Raw genomic sequence first — 8,644 nt, 5'->3', positions numbered from 1 at the left:
GGCATACTAGCAGATAGATGTTGCCACTAAAGCCGGCAGCAAGATGTTCATGTGTGCGCTTGGATCTTTTTCCATTGACAAGCAGCAAGATGTTTTTTTCATACTTTTTGTTTTCCTTTGAAGTTATAGATTGACTGTGAATCCGTATGCTAACAAAAAAATTCTAATCATTTTTATTTGGTTAAATCTGAGACATATTTTATTCTCCCATAGCTTGAAAACATCAACCATATCTTCATTTATGATGTGTTCAATCAAGTAAGAGGCATCTCGAGAGCTTTAGATAGTTGGGTACCTGTGATACAAGCTATTGGCAACCAGAATAGCTTGTCTCTTCTGAATGAAAGTTTTAACCTCTGCACTTTATGTTTTTAACATTTTCAGTATTTTTGTTCAACAACTGAAAGGAGCTAAACAAAAAATGTTTATAGAGCAGGTAGTTAAGAAAGCTGATTGGTGTCTCGAGGATGATTCAGAATCAATGTGGAATAAGATAGCGGGTAGCATGAGAAAGGTGGCTAAGGAGGTATTGGGTGAGTCTAAAGGCGGTGCACCGCTAGGTAAGGATACATCATGGTGGAACGATGACGTCAAATTAGCTATTAAGGTTAAAAGAGAGTGTTATAGAAATCTAAGTAAGAGTCATGATAATGAGAATTTGGAGAAGTATATGATAGCAAAGAAGGAAGCTAAAAAATTAGTTCGAAACACGAGGGATAAGGTATATAAGGAGGTTTATGACAAGTTGGATATCAAAGAGGGCGAGAAGGATATTTATAGGCTTGCAAAGATGAGAGATAGGAAATTGAGGGATCTGGGTATGGTTAGATGTATCAAAGATGAAACGCAAAGGGTTTTAGTCAAAGATGAGGAGATCAAGGAGAGATGGAAAGATTATTTTGATAAGCTATTTAATGGAAGTCATGCTCAGGATCTTGGAGACTTCTCAATTCATTTTCATGAGATGAATCGTGACTTCATGCGCAAGATTCAAAAGAAAGAAATTGCAGAGGCTTTGAAGAAAATGAAATCAAGAAGGGCAATTGGCCTAGATGGTATACCTATCGAGGCTTGGAAATGCTTGGGAGAGAAAGGTTTAGAATGGTTGACAAATCTTTTTAACAAGATTTGGCAGACAAATAAGATGCCTAATGAGTGGAGGAAGAGTACTTTGGTGCCTCTATATAAGAATAAGGGTAATATATAAGATTGCACAAACTATCGTGGTATAAAACTCATGAGTCATACTATGAAACTTTGGGAGAGGGTGATTGAGTCTAGGTTGAGGAAGGTTGTCATGATATTGCAGAATCAATTTGGTTTTATGCCTAAAAGATCAACTATAGAATCTATACATCTTCTTAGACAACTTATTGAGAGATATAGAGAGAGGAACACAAATTTGCATATGGTTTTTATTGATTTGGAGAAGGCATACGATAGAGTACCTAGGGACGTTCTCTGGTGGACAATGATGAAGAAAGGTGTTTCTCTCAAGTACATTAGTATAATTAAAGATATGTATGAAGGAGTAGTAACCAATGTCCGCACTTGTGGAGGGGTGACAACCAATTTTCCTATAACGGTTGGGTTACATCAAGGATCTGCTTTAAGCCCTTTCCTATTTGCTATAGTGATGGATGAGCTTACGAGATCAATTCAAGAAAATATGTCGTGTGTATGTTGTTTGCTGATGATATTGTTTTGATTGATGAGTCTAGAGCTGGGGTTAATGCTAAGTTAGAATTATGGAGACAGACATTGGAAGCAAGAGGTTTTAAGTTGAGTAAGAGTAAGACAGAATATATGGAATGTCGGTTTAATAAGAAACGAAGCAGTGATGGGAGTGTAGTGAAGCTTGGTGAGCAAGAAATACCGGTGGATGCTTGTTTCAAATATTTAGGATCTATCATTCAAAAGTATTGAGAAATTGATGGAGATGTAAATCATAGGATAAAGGTTGGGTGGATGAAATGAAAATGTGCAACTAGAGTGTTGTGAGATTGTAGAATGCCATTGCGGTTGAAGGGAAAGTTTTATAGGATGACTATTAGGCTCGCTTTACTATATGGTACGAAATGTTGGGCTGCCAAGAGACATCATATTGAAAAAAAGAGTGTAGTTGAGATGCATATGCTTAGATGGATGTGTGGAAATACAATAAAAGATAAGATTCAGAACGAGGAGATACGTAAGAAGGTAGGCGTTGCACCCATTGAAAATAAGATGAGAGAGAATCGTTTATAGTGGTTTAGACATATTCGATGAAGGCCTAATGATGCTCCAATTAGAAGAATGGAGAAATGGAAAAATATATTAGTTAAAAGAGGTCGGGGTAGGCCTAGGAAGACTTGGATGGAGATGATAGGAAAGGATATGAATGCTTTGAACCTCACCGAGGACATGGCATTGGATAGAAATGAATGGAGGAGAAGGATTCATGTGGAAGACCCAAAATGATTTTCTTTTTTGGTTCATATCGCCGACCCCAATTGTTTTGGGATGAAGGCGTAGTTGTTGTTGTACAATATTTGTTCAACAACTGAACTAAGTTCATCTAATTTTCAAATTGACCATTTGTTTCCTCTTTTTAACTTTTCTATATTGACTGTTTTTCTTGAAATCATGAGAAATATATCAGTTTCTAGATCTGCCAGTTCCAATGTATTCCTTTCAATGCATTGCTGATTTTTTCTTTTCCTTGTTTTGTTGAGCTGATTGCTAAACTTCATGACATTAACAAAAGAGTGCAAGCTAGAATACAAATCTAGTTTGCAGCAGTATAATAGAAGACTATGTAATGATGTAGCCAGTGCTTTTGCAACAATTTTCCGATTGCAAAATGATAAAGATGCAAACTGGTGCCTGTTGAAGACTCGTCTGAGTTTGTTTGCAACCTTTGTAAGAAAAAGCCTTCTGAGCTTAATGGTAAATAGGCTGATAGCATAGAATTGCCACTGGTGCCTGTTGAAGTATCCCAGTTGACTGATGCATTCAAGAAACAAGATCTATTTTTATTTACATATCTTGAGTATCTTGTTCATGTAACGCCCCAACTTTTTATAGTAAAATTTTTGGATAATTTTTTTTTAATAGCGGAAGTGAGAAAACACGAGTTGGGTGCATTACAGTTAAGACATAGAGACATGCTACATAATTCCATTCATCAAAAAAAAAATCCATTACATTAATTAAAAGCAAACTACACTAATCAGAGTCTAATAAAATCAAAACACTGAATAAAGGAGATCTCTTGACCCAATCCAGAACGACGCCCCGATGCTCTAATTACTCGCTACCTGAAAAAGATTTAAAGCAGAAGGGTCAGACTCCTCTATCTGCGTAAGAAGCATCATATTTATATGTGGTGCTCAGTGTCCTGTATACAAATATGTGCAACATTTTAACATTATAACTAGCACGTGCTTTCCACCATTCTAATATACCGAACATGCTTTCTACTTCATGATACAATACAAGTGATAACTAAACTATAAGTGAATATGCTCATATTAGCATGAATTTTTGTTCTACAAGTACTACCAATTTTCATATCAATAATTTCACAATACCTCAGTAATAAGTTTTCAGTCAATTTAATTATTTTAATGTTTATCTTACTATTTCCCTGTTGGTATGCACAGGTATAGACCTCGTAGCGGACCAAGACCATATGGGGATTTGTTATTTAATGACCCGCATGATTAGCCATACGGATATCCAAAGGGGGCGGTCCGTAATCGAGAGAGAACTCCCTGGTGGCTAAAACAAGAAAATTAGGATGCACCCTGTGACACTTCTGCAAAAGACTTGGATCTACCACCTAGGATACATTGGTAGTCCTGGTCCCCTAATTTCGTGGACTGGGGACCCGGTGAGACGCCTAGCTCTCACGCAAACAAGTTCGTCCATGAAGCTTGTACCACCTACCCTCTCTAAGGTAAACCATGGGTCCGGTAACATATACCGTCTTTCAAGTATACCCAGAATCTTGAAAGTTTTATATTTATGATTTATTTAACCTATTTCTTTATAATCACGTGCAAACTATCACACCATAAGGGGTCCGGTATCATATACTGTCTCTCAGGTATACCCAGAACCATACAATTTTATAATTTTGCATTTGTTTCACCCTTTTTGTTTATTTTCTTGTGCGAGCCATCACACCTCAGGGTTCACCAACTATATGTGTTTTTGATCCGGGGTGCCACACACACCATCACCAAGTAACATTTCTCATATTATAGCCCGACTTGAGAACCGTATTTTTAACATTTATTTCCGACTATGGCATACGCCTTCGTACCCATGAATTTCGTAGTACACAAGTTTGGTACCTTGCTGAATGTACCTTCAAAAAACACACCTCCAGGTTCGGTGAAACTGTAAGCATACACCCAGCGTCATGAGATTGTCTCTTTATGGCCATGTATCAGTCCCCCAGAGTGTGCGTGATTTGGAGTCTTTGGCATCCAAGAGATATATGTAATGATTGCCCCACCCTTTTCAGATCGCTACAACATGTTAATCAGGGTATGCGACATCACCATTTCAAACCCACCCAACAATGTCTTAGTCTAGTTCTTATGTGTGTTGCTGAGCCTAAAGTAAACTGTAGTGTACTAGGTTGAAGTCTACGTTCTTCATATGTTTTCCACCTACCGACTAACAAAGCAAGCACTACCAGTTTTTGTTCTTTTTTTTTTTCAGTTTGTAAGGAACACATCACATAACATTTTGCATTCTTAGATAGCGTATTTCAATGTGACCTATTAACAAGGTTTACTAAGCCATAAATGTCGGTTCACTACTCTTTAACGTCCTATATCAAGAGTACTAACACACGTAAACAACATACTAACAAACAATAGTAGAGAAATAATGAGTCTAAAAGTTATAGCCATTGTACCATTAGGGGGTTTAGGAATGGCCCACTGTCAACGTCTGTTGGAACAGACTCATCCCTACGCTTCCTAAACGATCAAGAAGGTGTAACCAAATGTGGGAATTAGCATTCAGCGATGTCATGGCATAGAAGGTTAACCCAACATATTCCCACCATGACCACCGTAGAGGGTTCGCAGTCCATCACTGGTCAGCATATTTTGCTTTAAAAAAAAAAGTGACATGGCGACCCTTCGTCTACCCTGGCAAACGACCATTGCTAAACTCTCGTCATTCTCATGTAGAAAATAGACCATGCAATCCATACATGAGCGGGCTTCAGAACTCCAGACACCCACACATGTGGATTCAGCCAAGGGAATAACCTTGATGGTGTTGTAGCATAGTTGTGCTACGAGACATCAAACACTACACATAAAATGAATGCTCCTTACCTCTTCGGGCTTGTTGTCGGTGATGATGATGGTCCCTTTCCTTCGCGTTAGAGCTCGTTTCGTCACAAGGGAGAAGCCTTCTCGTTCAACAATGGAGGTCGGGTATGAGAGAGAGAGAGAGAGAGTAAATGGCATCTAGAGTGGGTACTCGTTCTCTCTTGAGCTCCTCATTTAACTCCCCATACTTAGGGGGAGTTATTATTTTTTCAAAACTCCCAATCTCTATCAAAACCCACATTAGTTGGTGGGTGATTTACATTTTCGAGAACGTGCTGAAATTCCACAAGAGGAGGGGGTGAATAGTGAAATACGATACAGATCGATAATATAAAAATTAAAGACAATAAGGCACAACACAATAAACACATGATTTATACTGGTTCGGTCGAGTTACTGACTTACATCCAGTCCCCAAGTAAAACACTTGAGCCTTTCACTATAAAATCCGTGTTACGAGATAAATAGTACAACACCCTCTTCTTCAGAGGTCTACTTCTCTCAACAGAGAAGGGAAACACCCTCTTCCTCAAAGGTCTACTTCTCTCAATAGAGAAGAGAAACACCATCTTTCACAAAGGTCTTCTTCTCTCAACAGAGAAGGGATACAACAGTAAACAGAAAGCTACAACACTTTCCTATAGAACCTTCAGAATGATATGCAGAGTATGAATGCACGTATGAAGATTCTCAGAATGTTCTCTCTTTTAAAAATAGGCAGAATAATCTCTCAGGAGAACAAAATGTTTTTTTTCTTTTTCTTCACACACACTTGATTCTTTTGTCAGAGAGTTTTTCTTGTCTTTTTCTCTTTCTTTTCTTTTTCTTTTTCTAAGCTCTTTTTCAGTGTGTCGAGTAGGAATTTTTCTCTTTGAAAGCTCACTTGTTGTTTTGATATTATTTTTTTTGTATATATATAGGTCTTAAAAAATAGTCGTTGCTTTTTGAAATAATTGTCCTTTTGTGATGCGAGGTGTCAGGTTATCTCAACACAACTTTCTATGAGAAAAATGTGTGAAACGATATGTGTACTATATGTTGCTTTTGCAAAAGTTGTCATTTCTAAATTTAAATATTTGAGGTACACTATACGTTGTTGTAATTAAAAATGACATTTAATTTGTAATGGGTCTTTTCTCAAAATAAATGTTTTGTAGTACATTGAACGTTGAAGTATTTAGAAATGTAATTTATAATGTAATTTGTCTTTACTCAATTAACTAATTTGTAGTACATTAATTATTTTCTTACAAATCGTCACTTCTTTGTTTAAATGTATGTAAGTACAATAAATGCTTGTTAAGTACTTTATTTTATAAATGGTCATTTCTTGAGTAAATGCTTTTGAAGTGTCATTTAATGTTTACAAAAAGAATAATGACTTTAAATATAAGTCGACATTTTGATTATGGATTTTAGTATTAAATAAATAAATGGTCATTTCCTAAATTAATTATTTTGTTAAACAATAAGTAGTTGTGTATAAAATAATATTTGTTTTCTCAAATCGTCAATTCAAGATGAACGATTATGTATTATGAATCAATGTATTTTGTCTTTTTCTTTCATAAATGCTTTTGAAATCATGAGCTTTTATATCTTTTCAAGTTGTCTTTTTCATAAATGCTTGTAGGAAGTACAATGATTTGTTTCAAAAAGGTGTTTCTGAAATACTACAATATACATAACGTATCCTTTTATGAAAGCTTAACTTTTTGTAAATAAATGGCTTGTATGATTTTAAAAATATAGTCTAATATGAAATATGCATGCTTCTGAAGGTTCTGTTACATATGACTCTAAAGAAGAAAAAAATCTTCATCTTAAAGTAGCCGATCTTCTTGGATAATCTTTATGAATGTATGGCCCATCAAGTTTTTTCTTCAGAGTAGTATGATTGCATCAAATAGTTGCACTTGATCAGGTTGTCTCCATTCTTCTTAGGTGAAATAACCTTGCATCAAATATTTGTTAAATACATGACACAACATATCGAGTCATAATATAACATATTCAGTTTCATATATGAAAGCATATCATATTTATCATATCGCATGAAAGCATATCATGTATTTATCATGTATCATATATATGCATCATGACAACATATCATATTTATCATGTATCATCAAAACATAGTTTCTCAACATTCTCCCCCTTTTTTATGATAACAATATATGCTCCCCCTGTCAATAAGCCATATGCATAATGATAATTTAAATATGATATCATACATAAAAAATGCATAAAAAGATGATATTAAAAAATATAATTAAAAAAAGTTTAAGTTCAGGCAATCGTATTTCTCCTACATAGGAGAGGTAGGTTTTTCTCCCCCTTTGTCATTGACAAAAAGGAGGGATCAGAGTAGGAAAGTCAATATTACAGACCAAAATTATAAATCATTAAGGATTGGATGGAGAGCGTAGATTCTTGAGGATGTCTCTTTGTTCAGTCTTGAAGGACTGAAAGGTTGCCTGTAATGATGCTTGATTCTTTAAGATAAGATCCTGTGTGGTTTGGACATCTATGAGTGTAGAGAAGATATCAATTTGGGATGCCTGCGTTGGATCAGCATCATCGTATGCTTCATCTTGAGGTTGTTGCAGCTGTGATCCTTCTTGCAAGAAAACAAACTCGTTAAAGACTGTGGTAGAGTAGGATATGATGTCATTTTGGAGGGGTACATTAAAGTGTTGAAGAATTGAAGTGATGAAACAACCAAAAGGAAGGAGACAGAAGACTCGAAAGTTTAACATATTTTGGAAGATAATGGATGACCAATTGATGGGAAATGACGAAAAAATGGCATATAATAGGAGCCCTATCTCGTTTGGTATGAATCCTTTGGAGGGTTGCTTAGGAAAGATAGGATTTGAGTGAGAAGTTTGGCATGTGGTTTTAGAATGTATGCCAAGGGAAGTGAGTAGACCTAGTTGAGTGAAGGATTTTCTTAAACACAGTACGATCAATGAGTACTATGTTGGGTAAGTCAATGTCATATGAAGGAAGATTCAGAATTCGTCCTAAGGAGTGAATGTCAAAGGAAATGATTTTACCATGAACCATGGTGGTGATAGCAGTTTGATCATGATTTACTGACAGGTTGGTATAAAAAAAAGTTTGATGAGAGTGGGATAATATGAAACAGTGTTTGATGGTCCTAAAATATGAACAAAGTCTTGGAGAAAAGTTTCGAGATCAAAGGAGGTGAAGTCTTCGAAGTGAACTAACCTTCCTGTTTGGATGGAAAGTGAGCTTACATAGTTGTAGTGGTAAATGAGATCTGAATATCGCAGATCTGA

Source organism: Nuphar pumila, chromosome 7, assembly GCF_984573655.1.
Source record: "Nuphar pumila chromosome 7, dmNupPumi1.hap1.1, whole genome shotgun sequence".
NCBI lineage: Eukaryota > Viridiplantae > Streptophyta > Magnoliopsida > Nymphaeales > Nymphaeaceae > Nuphar > Nuphar pumila.
Note: the sequence above shows the minus strand (reverse complement) of the source record.